The sequence below is a fragment of the Salvelinus namaycush genome, chromosome 3 (assembly GCF_016432855.1).
Source record: "Salvelinus namaycush isolate Seneca chromosome 3, SaNama_1.0, whole genome shotgun sequence".
Taxonomy (NCBI): Eukaryota; Metazoa; Chordata; class Actinopteri; order Salmoniformes; family Salmonidae; genus Salvelinus; species Salvelinus namaycush.
The window spans coordinates 17,590,279-17,610,949 of NC_052309.1; the positions used below are offsets into that span (position 1 = coordinate 17,590,279).

Below are 20,671 nucleotides of genomic sequence, written 5' to 3' on the forward strand. Positions count from 1 at the left end.
TAGTGCTCACGTCTGTAGCCATGAAGTGCATTGAAAGGCTGGTCATGGCTCACATCAACACCATTATCCCAGAACCCTAGACCCACTCCAATTTGCATACCGCCCCCAACAGATCCACAGATGATGCAATCTCTATTGCACTCAACTCTGCCCTTTCCCACCTGGACAAAGGGAACAGCTATGTGAGAATGCTATTCATTGACTACAGCTCAGCGTTCAACACCATAGTGCCCTCAAAGCTCATCACTAAGCTAAGGACCCTGGGACTAAACACCTCCCTCTGTAACTGGATCCTGGACTTCCTGACCCCCCCCCCCCCCCCCCCCCCCAGGTGCTAAGGGTAGGTAACAACACATCCGCCACGCTGCTCCTCACCACGGGGGCCCCTCAGGGGTACGTGCACAGTCCCCTCCTGTACTCCCTGTTCACTCATGACTGCATGGCCAGGTACGACTCCAACACCATCATCAAGTTTGCAGTGGTAGGCCTGATCACCGACCACGATGAGACAGCCTGTAGGGAGGAGGTCAGAGACCTGGTTGTGTGGTGCAGGACAACCTCTCCCTCAACGTGATCAAGACAAAGGAGATGATGGCGGACTACAGGAAAAGGAGGACCGAGCACGCCCCCATTCTCATCGACGGGGTTGTAGTGGAGCCGGTTGAGAGCTTCAAGTTCCTTGGTGTCCACATCACCTTCAAACTATCATGGTCCAAACATACGAAGACAGTCATGAATAGGGCACGACAAAGCGCTATTTCCCCTCAGGAGACTGAAAATATTTGGCATGGGTCCTCAGATCCTCAAAAGGTCCTACAGCTGCACCATCGAGAGCATCCTGACTGGTTGCATCACTGCCTGGTACGGCAACTGTTCGGCCTCCGACCGCAAGGCAATACAGAGGGTAGTGCGTACGGCCCAGTACATCACTGGGGCCAAGCTTCCTGCCATCCAGGACCTCTATACCAGGCGGTGTCAGAGGAAGGCCCTTAAAATTGTCAAAGACTCCAGCCACCCTAGTCATAAACTGTTCTCTCCGCTACCGCACGGCAAGCGGTAACGGAGCGCCAAGTCTAGGTCCAAAAGGCTTAACAGCTTCTACCCTCAAGCCTTAAGACTCCTGAATAGCTAATCAAAGGGCTACCCAGACCCCTTTTTTATGCTGCTGCTACTCTCTGTTTATTATCTATGCATAGTCACTTTAACTGTACCTACCTGTACATATGTGACTCGATTCAGGAAACTAGGTGTATGTCGCAAGTCACAAGAAATAAAAAAATAAAAAAATAAAAATGTGTTTTTTATGGCAGAAATGTCTTCTTGAACATGTGAACTTTCATGTGCCTTAATAACAAACTTGTATGCCATCTGTAAATATACGAAGAAAAATTACGAGCCTTGTTTAAACCACCTAAAAAGACAGCAACCTTCCCACTAGCTATGATTGGCTGAGATAATGAGTGGGCTGGACATGCCGAGAGATGAGTTCGGATTGGTCTGCCATATAGAGGGCTTTTGTTTATTTCAGCTGGTCAGTCTGTGTTGGTAATCCTGTCAAACGCATCTTTTTAAATGTAGCTGCGTAAGTGTTGCTCTCCACTTTCTGGAGGATCGAGTTTTGAAATCAGTGGAAATAGAGTATGATAGCTAAAGAGATGGGAAAACACCTGTTTCCGGATTACGCTTTCAAACTAAGGACATTTGTGGCATGGATCCGTGACAGGGAGACGCGTCCACCATGCATGATGATGTATACGGGTAAGATAGTCTAGCTAGCTACATTTTCAGATATTACACGTTTCTCATTTTGACAGAAAGTTGTTTAATTTCAAGCTAAAGTGTACTGTTAGTGAGGTGGCTGGCTCGTTAGCTAACGTTGTGACGTGATGTGTGTGATCTTACATGTTGTTTACCTAGCTAGGTTAATTGTTTACCTAGCTAGCTAGGTACATGTCTTAAGCTAAAGTGTACTGTTAGCTGGCTGGCTCCCTAGCGAACGTGTATGCGTGTATGACATGATTATTATTATTATTATTATTGTCATTATTATTCATGCAGGGGTAGTAATGACATGATTTGGCACTGTTCATTGTTGTTTAACTACCTAACGTTAGGTGGCGTGACGTGATGTGTGTGATCTTACATGTTGTTTACCTAGCTAGGTTAATTGTTTACCTAGGTAGCTAGCTACATGTCTTAAGCGAAAGTGTACAACACCCGTTGAATATGGTCGGTGTCAGTAAACGACGGCAAAAAAGCATAATGAAATTGTTGCCAGCAGAGCTGGTTAGGCTATTTTTTGTTATCCAGAGGTAAACAAATCATCAGCCAGAGCGTCAAGCGTGTGCTCTGAATGCAACGAGATGGGTGGGGTTAAAGCTTAAGAGGGTGTGAACGATGCTGAATGGGTGTAGACAAAGAAGAGCTCTCTCAATGAAACACTAAAATGCCATTTACTCAAAAGTGAGTGTACAAGTGTATCAACTTTCAAAGCAGAATTACTTTCCCATTGTTCCTCAAAAATGCAGTGTATGATATACCATTTGGTAGCTCTGAGTCTCTGTTTTACCAATGTAAAAAAAACAATTTAAAATTTTGCTACATAAGACCAAATCCAGGTGGAGTCACATATTACCTCAATTACCTTGACTAATCGGTGTCCCGCACATTGACTCTATACCTGTACCCGCTGTATATTGCCTCGCTATTGTTATTTTACTGCTGCTATTTAATTATTTGTAACTTTTAGTTTACATTTTTTACTTAACACTTTTTTTTTTTTAACTGCATTGTTGGTTAAGGGCTTGTAAGTAAGTATTTCACTGTAAGGTCTACACCTGTTGTATTCAGCGCATTGATTTGATCATATCTGTCACGTTCTGACCATAGTTCTTGTGTGTTTTGCTTGTTTTAGTGTTGGTCAGGACGTGAGCTGGGTGGGCATTCTATGTTGTGTGTCTAGTTTGTCTGTTTCTATGTTTGGCCTAATATGGTTCTCAATCAGAGGTAGATGTTTTGTGTTGTCTCTGATTGGGAATCATATATAGGTGGCTTGTTTTGTGTTGGGAGTTGTGGGTGGTTGTTTCCTGTCTCTGTGTTTTCGCTGCACCAGCTAGGACTGTATCGGTTTGCCATATTTTGTTATTTTGTATCGTGTTCACTGTTTATCAGTATTAAATATGTTGAGCACCAACTACGCTGCGTCTTGGTCCGATCCCTGTTACACCCTCTCTTCTCGTGAAGAGAGGGAAGGCTGCCGTTATAATATCACAATCGATATATAAAATATGGATTCATTAATGCTTTCATTTGATAAATGTATTTTTCGTACTCTCTTTCTCTCTCACCTTTAGCCATCAGAGTATTACAGAGTATTCTATACTTAAATAATATACACTACCGGTCAAATGTTTTAGAACACCTACTCATTCAAGGGTTTTTCTTTATTTTTACTATTTTCTACATTGTAGAATAATAGTGAAGACATCAAAACTATGAAATAACACATATGGAATCATGTTGTAACCAAAAACGTGTTAAACAAATCAAACTATATTTTATATTTGAGATTCTTCAAATAGCCACCCTTTGCCTTGATGACAGCTTTGCACACTCTTGGCATTCTCTCAACCAGCTTCACCTGGAATGCTTTTCCAACAGTCTTGAAGGAGTTCCCACATATGCTGAGCACTTGTTGGCTGCTCTTCCTTCACTCTGCTGTCCGATTCATCCCAAACCATATCAATTTGGTTGAGGTCAGGGGATTGTGGAGGCCAGGTCATCTGACGCAGCACTCGATCACTCTCCTTCTTAGTAAAAAAGCCCTTACACAGCATGGAGGTGTGTTGGGTCATTGTCCCGTTGAAAAACAAATGATAGTCCCACTAAGCCCAAACCAGATGAGATGGTGTATCGCTGCAGAATGCTGTGGTATACATGCTGGTTAAGTGTGCCTTGAATTCTAAATAAATCATAGATAGTGTCACCAGCAAAGCACCCCCACACCATAAAACCTCCTCTTCCATGCTTTACGGTGGGAACCACACATGCTGAGATCATCCGTTCACCCACACCGCATCTCACAGAGACACGATGGTTGGAACCAAAAATCTCAAATTTGGACTCCTGACCAAAGAACAGATTTCCACTGGTCTTGCTCATGTTTCTTAGCCCAAGCAAGTCTCTTATTATTATTGGTGTCCTTTAACGGTAACTAATGAACTTGTCCTCTGCAGCAGAGGCAACTCTGGGTCTTCCTTTCCTGTGGCGGTCCTCATGAGAGACAGTTTCATCACAGCACTTGATGGTTTTTGCAACTGCACTTGAAGAAACTTCAAAAATTCTTGAAATTTTCCGTATTGACTGATCTTCATGTCTTAAAGTAATGATGGACTGTCGTTTCTCTTTGCTTATTTGAGCTGTTCTTGCTATAATATTAACTTAGTCCTATTTGGTAAAATACCATCTTCTGTATACCACCCCCACCTTGTCACAACACAACTGATTGGCTGAAATGCATTAAGAAGGAAGAAATTCCACAAATTATTTTTTTAAAGAACGCACACCTGTTAATTGAAATGTATTTCAGGTGATTACCTCATGAAGCTGGTTGAGAGAATGCCAAGAGTGTGCAAAGCTGTCATCAAGGCAAAGGGTGGCTATTTGAAGAATCTCAAATATAAAACATATTTTGATTTGTTTAACACTTTTGGTTACTATATGATTCCATATGTGTTATTTCATAGGTTTGATGTCTTCACTATTATTATACAATGTAAAAGAAAAGATAAACCAAAGGATAAAATACATTATGGAGTTGCTGTATTGTCAAGAAATTGCCTACTGAAAGTCTGGTGTGAAACGAGGTGATGTTTTGTCATTCTAGAATAAAAAGTATGTATATTTATAAACCTCAGCAATATAGGTGTGTTAAAAATTTATACCATTTCAACCATTGTTGCACTCTTTGAAGTTAAACATTACATTTGAAAAAAGTCAAACCAATCCATATGTGATGTTCCTAGCAGAGAATATAGATCTACTACAAATCATGGCTGGGGCCAATTCGAATTGAAGGCAGTCAATTCAGGAAGTGATTTTATAAAAAATGTATTTAAAAAAGGACACTTAAAAAAAGCTTCTACACCTCAGTTTATTGAGAAGTCATTGAAAATAGATGCATTCTTTTGTTTCTATTATTGTTATTTAAGTCTACTTCCTGAACTGACTGCCTTCACTTCGAATTGAACCCTGTTACAAATAATGTGCCACTACCTTTTTGGGTGTTAGAATGCTGCATTGATTATGTGCAACAAGATGGTGAAGGGGTGGCAGGTAGCCTGGTGGTTAGAGCATTGGGCTTGCTGGATCGAATCCCCGACCTGACAAGGTAAAAATCTGTCGTACTGCCCCTGAGCAAGGCAGTTGACCCACTATTCCCCGGGTGCCGTGGATGTCGATTAAGACAGCCCATGCACCACTCTGATTCAGAGGGGGTTGGGTTAAATGTGGAAGACACATTTCAGTTGAAGGCATTCAGCTGTACAACTGACCCATTTCCCTCATCTAACATGGTTTTACAGGTGTGCAACTTTCACTGAGGACATTCTGAAATTGCATTTTTGTCCCCCCCCCCAGTTTTATAATTGCAATGTGATACAAAACGAGGCAACGGTGTGCTTTAGGACCATGTGGACTTCTCTGAGAGGTCGGGTAGGCTGTTTGGACTGTTTATCTGATTGGAAAAATAAAAAATTGATGTCTTCCCAACTTCTGAAACCAAAGTTACGCCCCTGTGGATTTCTACCCTGGAGTCATGTGTTCACCTCTTTGAAATAATCTCCAACAACCATGTTGTTTGATGTGGCTAATACTACAATAGCAGTCTATTTGTTAATAAAGAGATAATTTATTCCATTGTTTAGACATCCAGTCTCTGGTGCAACAAAATAACATCATAGAAGGTTTTATGTTGGTCTTAATTTGTCAATTATTTCCCTCATAAGAGAGGTGAGTTTTATGTTAATGTTTTCGGAATGTGCTCCTCTGTTCCTACATTTTTGTAGACACTCTTATCCAGAGATACTTACAGGAGCAGTTATAGTTAATTAAGTGCCTTGCTGAAGGGCACAGCGACAGATTTTTCACCTAGTCGACTCAGGAATTCAAACCAGCGACTTTTCAGTTTCTGGGCCAACGCTCTTAACCGCTAGGCTACCTACTTCTGTACCTGTCTGCTTTTTCCACAGTAACACCAATCAGGTGCTTTTATGGAGGTGTAGGTTAAAGTTGAACATCATTGTAATAGTTACACATTGAGAGCTATTGCCTAGATGGTGCTATGTACTGCTCAACTTACTGAGAGGACCGTGACAAACCCACTGCCAACCAGTCTGTTCCAGAGGCCTGAGAGACACCAAGGTAAGAGGAAGATCTGATCTTTTACTAGTTAGGTGATGGATAGCTAAAAAAAAGAATGCTATTAAGTGTGAGGACAGGGAATAATTCAGTCTGAATGGTTTGTGTATTTTCATCAACTGTACCTGTGCTGCATAAGCTAAATGAAGTGTCCAGAGATGTTACATGCATTGAACACTGTTTTGACAGGCTAAGGAATTTGCATGGCAGTAAATACATAGCACTGAAGGGAGGAGGTATTATCTGATTCCAGTCTTTTGTGTTGTTGGTTTAATTTTGTTGGCATCAGGCAGGATGAGCTTCACAGAGGAAGGTTATTGTTTTTTGTCATGAATCTTGTTCTGGAGGCATCTCTGGAGAGTGGCCACTAGCTGGCACAGCCACAAAGTCATAAAATCTGATTTTAAACCGAACCCTTACCCTAACTTTAACCACACTGCCAACCCTAATGCCGAAGGCTAAACTTAAATTAAGACCAAAAAGGGGAAATCGCTCAGTTCTGTCTCCAGAACAAGACTCATGACAATAAATTTCAACCTGCTTCCCAGAGGGGGACTTGCTGCATTAGAGTTTTATGTTTTATGCTTACTGTTCTGATATTGTACATTCTGTATGATGTCTATGTGAACTTGTGTCTGTATTCTGTTTGTATGTTGTCTATTGCTGGCAGCACCTTCTCACTACGGAAAATTCTGGGTATGTGTAAATGTTCTTGGAGAATAAAGGTGATTCTGATTCTGATTACAGTGTGCTCACATATACTGTAGCTACATTTCTGCAGTGAGGTAGGGTTTGATGCAGGCAACACAACAGTGCTGCCTGCATAACAGGTATCTCTGTTATTAAGGGAACAGTCAAGTCAATAAATGATTCCTTGTCAGTATACACTATATATAAAAAAGTATATAAATGAGTGGATACGGCTATTTCAGCCACACCCGTTGCTGACAGGTGTATAAAATCGAGCACACAGCCATGCAATCTCCATAGACAAACATTGGCAGAATGGCCTTTTATAAAGCATTATCTTTATACAGGTGCACCTTGTGCTTGGGACAATAAAAGTCAACTCTAAAATGTGCAGTTCTGTCACACAACACAATTTTAATCGCCATTGTATTATTCATAGGCCTATGCATATCTCTACGCATAGCTTTAATATTTAGACTTATGGAATAAGTCCAAACAGTGCTACTGATGTTGTAGATTCCTCAACATTACTGGGTGTGGTGATGCCTTCTCCAAACTTTTTCATTTGGAGGTGTCACCACACCCAGTGATGGTGAGGAATCAAGTTTTGTGTGACAGGGACTATCAAAACCAATTAACATGAACTAGGACGTGGACATACTAATTTTGAAGAGGTTTTCAGATGATTTATTATTATTTGACTATGCTGGTCATCTATTAACATTTGAACATCTTGGCCATGTTCTGTTATAATCTCCACCCGGCACAGCCAGAAGAGGACTGGCCACACCTCATAGCCTGGTTCCTCTCTAGGTTTCTTCCTAGGTTCTGGCCTTTCTAGGGAGTTTTTCCTAGCCACCGTGCTTCTACACCTGCATTGCTTGCTGTTTGGGGTTTTAGGCTGGGTTTCTGTACAGCACTTTGAGATATCAGCTGATGTATGAAGGGCTTTATAAATCAATTTGATTTGATTTGATTTCAAAGATCAGGGCTGCTGTCCTGATGTCAGGGGGAAGCTCGTTCCACCATTGGGGTGCCAGGACAGAGAAGAGCCTTGGCTGGGATAAGCAGGAGCTGGCCCTTTGTAGATTTAGACTTATGGAATATTAGGAAATTCATTTGGAGTTGGTTTCAGATACTAAAGTAAAGATTGCTAAAATCAAGAAGTTGCTGCTGTCAAGAAGTTGTTGCAGCTCAATACAGTTGTCGCTACTGTGACTGTTGTAGTTACTGTACTCTGTCCAATATCTGTACAGTACACTCTTAGAAAAAGATGGTGTTATCTAGAACCTAAAGGGTTCTTCCGCTGTCCCCATAGGAGAACCCTTTGAAGAATCCCTTTTGCTTCCAGGTAGAACACTTTTGGTTCCATGTAGAACCATTTTGGGTTCCATGTAGAACCCTTTCCACAGAGGGTTCTACATAGAACCCAAAAGTGTTCTACCTTGAACCAAAAATTAATTCTACCTGGAACCAAAAACAGACAGCTGAAGAACCCTTTTGGAACCCTTTTTTCTAAGAGTGTACAGTGCAAGCTCGGGAACATTCTCATGAAGGACATCAAAAGGCTCTTATCTGAATTTAAATCGCCAACCGGCTAGATTAGATTTAAAAAACAACAGCATGCAGATCCCCTTTTCAAAATGTGGACACTACCCTCTCATCAATGACACATCTGTGTGACTATACACTTTGTTATCGCAACATGTCAAAGCTTGCTATTAGCGTTACTCCAAGGTAAGAATCAAAGTGTTATTATGAAATGTTTTGCTGACTTGTATCAATAATCAAAAGGCATGTTACATGTTTTAGTAGGTTGACCTCTAAGGGTACGTTTACAATGGCAGACAAAAATCTTTCACCAGTAATTGGTCTTCTGACCCAGATCAGATCTTTTGCCAATAAATGGGCACAGAAATCAGAGTTGGGCTGCTTGTGTAAACACAGTCCCAGATTTCAACAAAATAAACTAGTTAGGAGGAAAGTGTATCTTATTGGGTTGAAGTACCGAAATGATTACTATCGAGTTTACTCTCTAGATAAGGTTAGGAGGACACACTGTTGAGTGAGGTGAGTTGTAATGGCCTGGTTTTATATCTGAACAGAATTTTAGAGAACTTAGCGACAACTCACATTTCATAATTGTGATACACGTTTGAAAAAAATCGTCTTTGCTGTTTTTCTATTTTGAGGGTACATTTGTGTGGGGGTGTTTCTGTGTGTTTACACTTGTCTAACTCTCTTCAATTGAGATTGACTCTACTATGATGTCCTGTGTTTCCCTGACAGAAAGATGGTCCATAAGTCCATTGTGGTGGGTCTGGTGATGCTGCTGGTGGCAGCCGTAAGCACTTTTGTGGGAGTTCTCTTTGGTTTGGGGAGCAGGACGTCCTCGAATGGCCATTCCTACTCAAGGGCTGCCGTGGCAGCCGATGCTGGCCCATGCTCAGTAATCGGCAGGTTAGAATTCTCTCTCTCTCACACACAAACACAAACACACTGTACATGTACATACAGTACTAGTCTCAAATGTTTGCACACCGGTGAAATTACTAATTGAAATGTTGTTGTAGACATTGAGATACAATACAAAGATCCCTGTTTCAAAGCACGCTGTCTCAAGCAAGCCTTTAAATAGCAGATACCAGGCTCAAATGTTTCTTTGTCTGAACATAAAAATATGCTCCTTCTTCTGAGTTTATGTTTATCATCTCAAATCCTTATGATTTTGTCATCATAATTCATTCTGTCTGTGTAAACTGCCTGCTGTTTCTTCACAAACTAGCGCTTGTGTATGCAAATCAGGGCCACTGAATATAAACTTTTGTCTGTGTGTGTGTGTTTGTGTGTCCACTATAAATCTCAGAGACACGTTGCAGAAAGGGGGTTCTGCAGTGGATGCATCTATTGCTGCCTTGCTGTGTGTTGGGCTGGTGAATGCCCACAGCATGGGCATTGGAGGAGGTCTCTTCTTCACCATCTATAATGCCACAACTGGTAGAGTCTGAGCCCTAATCCTTGACTTAAACCTATACCAACTGTATCTTTAATGATGTCAACAAATCCAACATTGACTGGCACAACTGAACTAAAAACAGGAAATGTAATAGCTCACTCCATTGTAACTAGGTTTTGATGTAATGATGATTCTGTCTTCCTTCACAGACAAAGGTAGAGACCATTGATTCCAGAGAGACGGCTCCCGCCAACGCAACAGAGGACATGTTTGGGAATAGCACCCAGTTAGCCAAGAAGGGTAATATTTTATCAGTTACCTAACAAAAAGATGAAAGATGCACATTTACAATGAAAGATGGCCTTGCAATAGAGTCAAGACACTGAGATAAGTGCTTTAAGTTTTATTGTCACATCCACTAGTACAGTGAAATGCCTTTCTTGCTAACTCTTTACCAACAATGCAGTAATCAATATCAGTAGTACTATTAAATAAAGTAAAGTACTATACTGAACAAAAATAAAAATGCAACATGCAACAATTTCAAAGATTTTACTGAGGTCCAGTTCATATATGAAAATCATTCAATTGAAATCAATTAATTAGGCCCTAATATATGGATTTCACATGACTGGTCAGGGTTGCAGACTTGGGTGGGCCTGGGAGGGCATAGGCTCAGCCAATCAGAATGAGTTTTTTCCCCACCAAAGGGCTTTATCCTCAGCCCGCCCCCATCCCCCCTCAGAAGATCCCACAGGTGAAGAAGCCAGATGTGGAGGTCCTGGGCTGGCGTGGTTACACATGATCTGCGGTTGTGAGGCCGCTTGAATGTACTGCCAAATTCTCTAAAACGACATTGGATGCAGCTTATGGTAGAGAAATAAACATTCAATTCTCTGGCAACAGCTCTGGTGGACATTCCTGCAATCCGCAAGCAAATTGCATGCTCCCTCAAAACTTGAGACATCTGTGGCATTGTGTTGTGTGACAACTGCACATTTTATAGGGGCCTTTTATTGTCCCCAGCACAAGATGCACATGTGTAATGATCACACTGTTTAATCAGCGTCTTGATATGCCACACCTGTCAGGTGGATGGATTATCTTGGTAAAGGAGAAATGCTCACTAGCACAGACATAAACAAATTTGTGCACAAAATTTGAGAGAAATAAGCTTTTTGTGTGTATGTAACATTTCTAGGATTGTTTATTTCCGCTCATGAAACATGGGACCAACACTTTACATTTTTGTTCAGTGTAGAATAAAAACACACAAGAAATAGAAATAAGAACACAAGAAAGTAAGTAAGCGATATTGACAGGTTCAGTGCCAATAGCATATTAACAATGTGCAGGGATACTGGAGTGGTAGGGGTAGACACTGTACGTATAGGGGTAAGGTGACTAGGCATCAGGATATGATAAATGGAGTAGCAGCGACTTATATAATGATTGTGTGTTTGTGTGTGTAGTGTCAGTATGAATGCGTGTTATGTGTGTGAGCCAATGAAGTGTGTATGTGTGTTGGAGTGTGAGTGAGTGTGTAGAGGCCTGTGAGTGTGCATAGAGTCCATAGCAGGCAGTGATGCAGTCAAGATGCCCTCAATGGTGCTGCTGTAGAACTTTTTGTAGAACGTTTTGAGGATTTGAGGTCCTATGCCAAATCTTTTCATCCTCCCGAGGAGGCGCTGCCGTGTCCTCTTAATGACTGTGTGCGTGTGTATGGACCATTTTCAGTTCTTAGTGATTTGGACACCAAAGAACTTGAGGCTCTTGACCCGCTCCACTACAGCCCTGTCGATGTGGATGGGTGTGTGTTGGCCCCCTGTTTCCTGTAGTCCACAATAAGCTCCTTGGTCTTGCTGATGTTGAGGGAGAGGTTGTTGTCTTGGCACCACGCTGCCAGGTCACTGACCACCTCCCTGTAGGCTGTCTCATCGTCGCCGGTGATCAGGCCAACCACTGCCGTGTCGTCAGGAAACTCGATGATTGTGTTGGATTCATGTGTGGCTACGCAGTCGTGGGTGAACAGGGAGTACAGGAGGGGTCTAAGCACACACCCCTGTGGGGCTCTCGTGTTGAGGGTCAGCATGGCGGAGGTTTTGTTTCCTACACTCAGGAAGTCCAGGATCCAGTTGCAGTGGGAGGTGTTCAGTACCAGGGTCCCGGGGTCCCGAGCTTGGTGATGAGCTTGGCGGGGACTATGGTGCTGAACACGGAGCTGTAGTCAATGAACAGCATTCTCACATAGGTATTCCTTTTATCTACTGTAGGTGGGTGAGGGCAGTGTGGAGTGCAATTTAGATTGCATCGTCTATGGATCTGTTGGGGTGGTATGCAAATTGGAGTGGGTCTAGGGTGTCTGGGATGATGGAGTTGATGTGTGCCATAACCAGCCTTTCAAAGCCCTTCATGATTACAGATGTGCTACAAGGCGATATTCATTGTGGCAGGTACCTTTAGAGTTCTTGGGAACAGGAATGAAGAGTAGTACATTAGAGAAGATCAAAAGCTGCACTCTGCACTATCCTCTTCCAATATATCCTTTCACAATCTGTTACATTACATTACGTGTAACGTTTGACAGGAGGGTTGTCCATCGCCATACCAGGGGAGATCCGTGGGTATGAGATGGCACACGAACGCCATGGAAAATTGCCATGGAGAGAGCTTTTCTAGCCTGCAATCCAGTTGGCACGGAAAGGCTTTCCTTTGGGCAGGGCATTGGCCACCGCTATTTCCAAGAACAGGGAAACCATCATCTGTGACACAGCTTTATGGTGAGAATGCCTACAAGGGAGACGTAATATGGAGTGACAATCTGAGTTACTGTTCAGAGGGTCACGTTTTCACATGAGAAGATACTGTACATCCCCTGTTGATGGTTTATGCCCTTATACGCAAACATGAGAGCTCAGTGTCTCGTATGTTGTCTCTGACATGACATCTCTGTTTTTTGTCTCTCTTTCAGTGAGGTGTTTTGTGACAAAAATGGTGGCATCCTTAAGGAAAATGACATCATCACCTTTACTAAACTCGCTGACACCTATGAAATAATAGCAAATGAGGGACCTAATGCTTTTTACGAAGGGCCGCTGGCAGAGAACCTTGTGAAGGACATTCAGGCTTCAAGTTGGTTAAAGACCTAAAGAAATGCAAGCCTTTTTTGGATGAGAATCCTCTCAATGCTACTGTGGGGGAGTACACCATGTTTGTACCCAACGCCCCCGCCAGTGGCCCTATCCTTTCCCTCATACTCAACATCCTGGATGGTAAGCCTTCCCACTGATGACACAGAGTTGTATTCAATATCAAACTGTGGGTCACATTTGGACAGCCTATGCTACATTATAAGTGTATAAGGACCAAAGATAATTGTTTTCCGAGCCATCACACCTGAGGCGCTCTGCTTTGCAGGCCTGATGCTGGGTAAGCACTGTTCACATAAGAAAATTATGCTGTTAATTTACATTATAGCAGCCCTGGTTTACAGTGGCTTACGAAAGTATTCACCCCCTTGGCATTTTTCCTATTTTGTTGCCTTACAACCTGGAATTAAAATTGATTTTTGGGGGGTTTGTATCATTTGATTTACACAACATGCCTACCACTTTGAAGATGCTAATATTTTATTGTGAAACAAACAAATAAGACAAAAAAACAGAACTTGAGCTTGCATAACTATTCACCCTTCCCAAAGTCAATACTTTGTAGAGCCACCTTTTGCAGCAATTACAGCTGCAAGTCTCTTGGGGTATGTCTATATAAGCTTGGCACATCTAGCCACTGGGATTTTTGCCCATTCTTCAAGGCAAAACTGCTCCAGCTCCTTCAAGTTGGATGGGTTCCGCTGGTGTACAGCAATCTTTAAGTCATACCACAGATTCTCAATTGGATTGAGGTCTGGGCTTGGACTAGGCCATTCCAAGACATTTAAATGTTTCCCCTTAAACCACTCAAGTGTTGATTACCCGTATGCTTAGGGTCATTGTCCTGCTGGAAGGTGAACCTCTGTCCCAGTCTCCAATCTCTGGAAGACTGAAACAGGTTACCCTCAAGAATTTCCCTGTATTTAGCGCCATCCATCATTCCTTCAATTCTGACCAGTTTCCCAGTCCCTGCTGATGAAAAACATCCCCATAACATGATGCTGCCACCACCATGCTTCACTGTGGGGATGGTGTTCTCGGGGTGATGAGAGGTGTTGGGTTTGCGCCAGACATAGCATTTTCCTTGATGGCCAAAAAGCTACATTTTAGACTCATCTGACAAGAGTACCTTCTTCCATATGTTTGGCGGTTCTCCCACATCCCTTTTGGCGAACACCAAACGTGTTTACTTCTTTTTTTCTTTAAGCAATGGCTTTTTTTCTGGCCACTCTTCCGTAAAGCCCAGCTCAGTGGAGTGTATGGCTTAAAGTGGTCCTATGGACAGATACTGCAATCTCCGCTGTGGAGCTTTGCAGCTCCTTCAGGGTTATCTTTGGTCTCTTTGTTGCCTCTCTGATTAATGCCCTCCTTGCCAGGTCTGTGAGGTTTGGTGGGCGGCCCTCTCTTGGCAGCTTTGTTGTGGTGCCATATTCTTTCCATTTTTTAATAATGGATTTAATGGTGCTCCGTGGGATGTTCAAAGTTTCTGATATTTTTTTATAACCGAACCCTGATCTGTAGTTCTTCACAACATTGTACCTGACCTGTTTGGAGAGCTCCTTAGGGTCTTCATTGTGTTGCTTGCTTGGTGGAGCCTCTTGCTTAGTGCTGTTGCAGACTCTGGGGCCTTTCAGAACAGGTGTATACATACTGAGATCATGTGACATTTAGAATCCCCCCTATGTGGACTTTATATAACTAATTATGTCACTTCTGAAGGTAATTGGTTGCACCAGATCTTATTTAGGGGCTTCAGAGCAAAGGGGGTGAATACATATGCACGCACCAGTTTTCCGTTAATTTTTTAGAATTTTTTGATACATGTTATTTTTTTCATTTCACTTCACCAATTTGGACTATTTTGTGCATGACCATTACATGAAATCCAAATAATAATCCATTTAAATTACAGGTTATAATGCAACAAAATAGGAAAAACGCCAAGGGGGATGAATACTTTTGCAAGGCACTGTATCTCATCCTATTACTGTGTGCACCATACATGTATTGCTCTCTTGACCATGCAAATTAAGATAGATAATCACCTTTTGTTCGTGGTGGTGCTGCTGACTGACCAGTTATTGGGGTGTAGAAATAAATCTCCTCTTCCAAGCTCTGTTTCAGCTCCACATTCATGCAGGGTCTATTGGATATATAGTCCATAGATGTCCTCCTCTAGACTTCCTCTCTCTGCTGGCATCCAGTACAATGGCTATATAATGTGACAGTGTTTGTCTCAGAGGATTAGATGAAAACCTTATTCCAGAGTAATTAAACTGCCTGAACCTACTCTTCCTGTGGCTCCTCTGCCTGGCCACCCACTCACCGTGGCCCCCTGCCTCTACCGCAAACTCTAATCTTTCCAATTTACCTCTAATTGGACACAGATGAGTGGCGGGGGAATCATATAACACTGGCATGTCAGGGCCCGCTCAAGCCCTTCATCCTGACGGTTCATCATGACTTCTGCTACTGGCATGTCAGGGCCTGATCAAGCCCTTCATCCTGACGGTTCACCATGACTTCTGCTTGTCAGCTGAAATTCATCAAATATTTCCATTTGGTTTTAGCATTCTTTCCTTTCTCCCATCCTCTCCTCCTCTACGTCTGTGAACTGAAACAGTTATAACACTGATAGACTGGGACTGGGACACAGAATGAACAGTACTTTTATATTTACTGTATACGGGTAAAACCTTTTCAATGTCCACTTCAGAGTCAAAGTGTATATTGACGTGATCACATTAAATGTACCGTATTATTGTTTAATAAATGTAGGGATGGTGGCTATGGTTGATTACCAGGTTTGCTCCCATGCAGGATACAACTTCACCTCAGACAGTGTCTCCAACACTGAGAAGAAGATCCTCACGTACCACCGCATGGTCGAGGCCTTCCGTTTCGCCTATGCCAAGCGAAGCATGCTGGGAGATCCACAATTCCTCCGTATCTCTGATGTAACTCTCATCCCCATCTTTCCCAGAGCTTATATTGAATAGTTCTCTAATAGGATGTCTCTACTTTCAAGAATTTGCTCCAATCAGTCACTTACTAATCATATTCAATCAACGGGTCCTAGTATGTGTTGAATTGTCATGTTCATGTTTGTTGGAGACAGAGTAAATATGGATATGCTCATAAGAGAGTTGATTAGACTATTGATTGAAATGGACATCAGTCGGCCCAGAGACACTATTTGTAAAGCTGCTATGTTGAAATTTCAGTAAATGCAAACCAGTCCATCTTCAACGTTATACACTGTTCTGTATGGTGGTTTCTATGAATGGGCATTCATTTGAATGGCAGAGCCTCATTCTCCTGTCCCTACAGCTCATCCACAACATGACCTCAGATTACTTTGCCAATGCCCTCCGTCAGAAGATTACAGATGATACCACCCATCACACGAACTACTATGAGCCGGAGTACTTTGTCCCCGAGAACCACGGGACAGCACATCTGTCTGTGGTGGCAGAGGACGGGAGTGCAGTGGCAGCCACCAGCACCATCAACCATTTGTAAGAATCAAGTCCCAGTTTTGATTTACTTTACCAGTTTTGATTCCCAGTTTTGATTTACTTTACTGTAAGTAGTCCTCATTACTCACCTGTCTTCATTATCTTTCTGTTCTACTTCCTCCCTAGGTTTGGCTCCAAAGTCATGTCGCATTCTACAGGAATCCTCCTCAACAATGAGATGGATGACTTCAGCTCCCCCCTCATCACGAATGGCTATGGAGTGCCTCCTTCACCAAACAACTTCATCAGACCAGGTAAAGGGTTCATCTGACTACAGACACCAAAGTTTTCAGTGCATCAGCCGACTCGGATAACCAGACATTGGTACTTGATGGTGGATCTGGATGGAGCTAACTCAATAGTTGTCTCTCTCCAGGTAAGAGGCCCTTGTCCTCTATGTGTCCAGCCATTCTCTTTGACAAGGGGAGCAAGGAAGTCAAGATGGTGGTGGGGGGCTCAGGAGGAACAAAGATCACCACGGCAACTGCCACGGTGAGCCAGGCTACCATGCCCTTTCATTGCTGTGTGAAAATACTCTTAATACTTTCTTTGCATTCTACCAAGTAGTCGTCTGTGACTGAATAGTTGGCTGTTCGTTCTGCAGGTGATTTTCAATGCGCTGTTCTTCAACTATGACCTGAAGAAAGCTGTGGCAGATCCCAGAATCCACAACCAGCTGAGTCCCAACACCACACAGGGAGAGCCCGGGTTTGACGAGGTGGGTTAAATGGCTGACGATAGTCAATAGACATGCGTCTATTGTGTCAAGATCGTGGCTGGTTATCATGCTAGTGATTCAGGGTGTCTATTTGAATAGGAGTTTCACAGTGTCGTCAGCCATATGCTTTCCTTACAGAGGGTGATGGCTGGTCTGGCCTTGAAGAACCACGAGACAGAGTTCCTGACAGCCACAGGTGCTGTGGTTCAGGCGGTGGTGCGCCAGGGGGACCGGCTTCATGCTGAATCTGACCCCAGGAAGTGGGGCTATGCCGCTGGGTACTGAGACCAACCACATGAGCCCGCTACTGTGGCTGGGAATTGCCAGGGACCTCACAATACGATATCACGATACTTAGGTGCCGATATATGTATGCGATTCCCACAATTATATATTTATTGTGATTCGATACTGTGATTTTATTGCGATTTGATGTTCCAAACATATTGCTCACAATATGTCTGCTGCAGAGAGACAAAAGACACCATGAGAAAATGAGTTTTAATCAGTCATGGAAATAAAAAGTGCTGAAAACATGTCAGCTCACTATTTAAAAAGATGGAGAACAGCCTATAAGATTAAAAATACCAGAGTTTTGTCACAGGTACAGCCGACTAGCTCTATCTAAAGCTACCTAATTTTTTACAAATCAATACTTGGAGTCAAAGTATCAATATAACATCGTCCAAAACAATAGCGATATATAACTGTACAGATTTTTCCCACCATTATTACCTGCTCCCTCTAACTGAGACCCATACAGACACCCCTGCTTCCACAGACAGGCTGATTAGGCATCCGATTCAGATGAAAACCACCTCCACAGACTATATTACAAACCAACAGAAACATACACACATTCCTCCCCTCATCTCGGTAATGACCTACAACCTATAACCTTAGTCCTTTCTGGTAAACCAGGTCCACCTTTCTATGCTCATTGGTATCACAAAGTGGAGAGAAACTACCCTCCAACGTCTCCTCTCTTATCCTGTATTTGATGACCAAGTATACCTCAGTCTGATATACAGAAATAGAGCAATTCATTATCCACAGTTCTCCACTTCGCTTTAATTTGATTGTTATTCGCTACTGTCTGTACCATCTCTATATTCATGTATGTCTTTCATCGGTCAGAATAGGAAAGGTAATGACTGGTGCTTTTATTTTGAGATCATCATCATCATCATCATCACATTTTGCCTAATATATATATCATGTGTGTTGCTTTTGAGAAGACTTGGTATTGGTTCAAGATCAATCATTTACAATATATATCCATAGAACAGTTTAAGGATGTAATGTTCACAAGACTACAACAATTTGATCAGCATTGACCAACAATGAAAACACAGGTAATCAGACAGAATTTCAAAGAGTAAAAGAGGGCTTACTTCAGGGTTTAATTGTTCTCACGAGTGAACATGTAAACATATTTATTGATGATCATCTCGTAAGGTGTTCCATAACATTTTTTCCACAAAAATGTATTTACTTGATCCATTTTTTTGGACAGTAAACATGAAACCTTGATTTATATTCTACAAAATATGTAAAAAAATGATGTCATAACATAAAAACATATGTAAAGCAACTATTCTCAGTGCCACTCAGGGGTATAGTGAATGCGTAACAGACCATACACTTTAACCAAATATAGCAAAAAGGGACAATGTCTGTTAGAAAATATTTAACCTGTCTATTGTCTTGGCATCACATTTTGGACATAGTACATGTACTATGGTTAATGGGTAAAGTGTATGTGGGGATGAATTAACCTACTGTAAAAGGCTAAATGTCACAGGAAGAAAAGCATGTGGTAGCGAGCTATACTATATGACTAACAATTTCCCATCAACAGATTTCAACAACAGCTCATGACATGACCTCATTAATACTGTAACTTCTGACAGGGTCATACCACATCTCTTACTGTATAGTTAGAAAGGCACAAAGTACTTAAAGTTTGGAAAGCAGGATACAAAACAGAGACTAAAAATCAGAGGCAAAGCTTTTAACAACTATTTTACCGCAACAATTTTACAGCTTTGAAATGCCCTGGACAGAGAAAATTCTGTGTTGGAAAGTTGATTAACTAAGGCTTTATTCAAGCATTTTCCTGAGTGTCACCGAGAGCCTTAATATCATTTAGCTAAACCTGATGAAACACTCGGGCACATATAGATGTAAGATCTTAATTTGTTCACCCTGTTGCAGGAAAAACATCCTGCAATGCAGGAAATGTAAAACAAAAAGTGTATTTCAGACTTGATTTTCCCTTATGGAAAAGGTATCAACCCGTACAAAAATGTCCATTAATTATAATTCACATTTCCTGTTGCTACAGGATTATTTTCCTGTTGTAGCAAACTGGCTCAAATTAAGATCCTACATCTATACCAAAGACTGAGCTCCTTTACTCCAAATGATCCCACATGAACACCAGACACCAACACTGGGTAATATATTTGCATGTTTTCATAATTCACATCTAGTGCCTGGGAGGATCCAATTTAGAGATCATTACTCATTCACAAGCTCTACTATTGAAACACATCACATTACTATTACTGCATTTGTTTAAAAAAAAGCTATTCTCACTTCCTTTAGGGCAAACAGAATAAGTCGAAGTAATTAGTATTCATTGCAGACATGACGGAGCTAAATGCTGAAAGTTAACACTGGTTGAAGAATTTAATAGACCTGGAGGGGGATCAATATAAACCTGTACATGTGACAACAAGCCCTGGTGATGTCAATGCAATACATCAAAAGCTAATACAGTACTCTCACTGTGTGTACATTATTTTTCACATTCTGGTCACACGTGTTATTATAGCTTCTGTGAGATTGCACAATGGCATTCAGAACTCTTGCCAATTTACTTGTTATTTCGGACATTGATTTTATTATATGTACCGTTTTTTCTTTGGATCCCCATTTAGCGTTGGCAGAAGCAGCAGCTACTCTTCCTGGGGTCCACAAAAAACGAAATATGACAAGTTACAAAACACTGATGGACAGTCACAGAAATGTAATATACAACGATAAACAAACAATATTAGAAAGAAAAGTGTGTTCGTTTGTGTGTGTTTGTGTCCCTTCAGAGTTCCCCACTGTTCCATGAGATGTTGCTTAGCCGTTTTTTAAAGGTCATTCTGCTGTTTTTTTTTGAGTAATAGGAGATGGAAGGGAGTTCTATGCGATCATGGCTCTGTATAAT

The 20,671-nt window shown here is 41.9% G+C and overlaps 1 pseudogene; it reads left to right on the top strand.

The window, feature by feature from the left end:
- The first annotated feature begins 9,400 nt into the window (after positions 1–9,400).
- Positions 9,401–17,912, top strand: LOC120044243 (annotated as a pseudogene).
- The last annotated feature ends 2,759 nt before the right edge of the window (positions 17,913–20,671 follow it).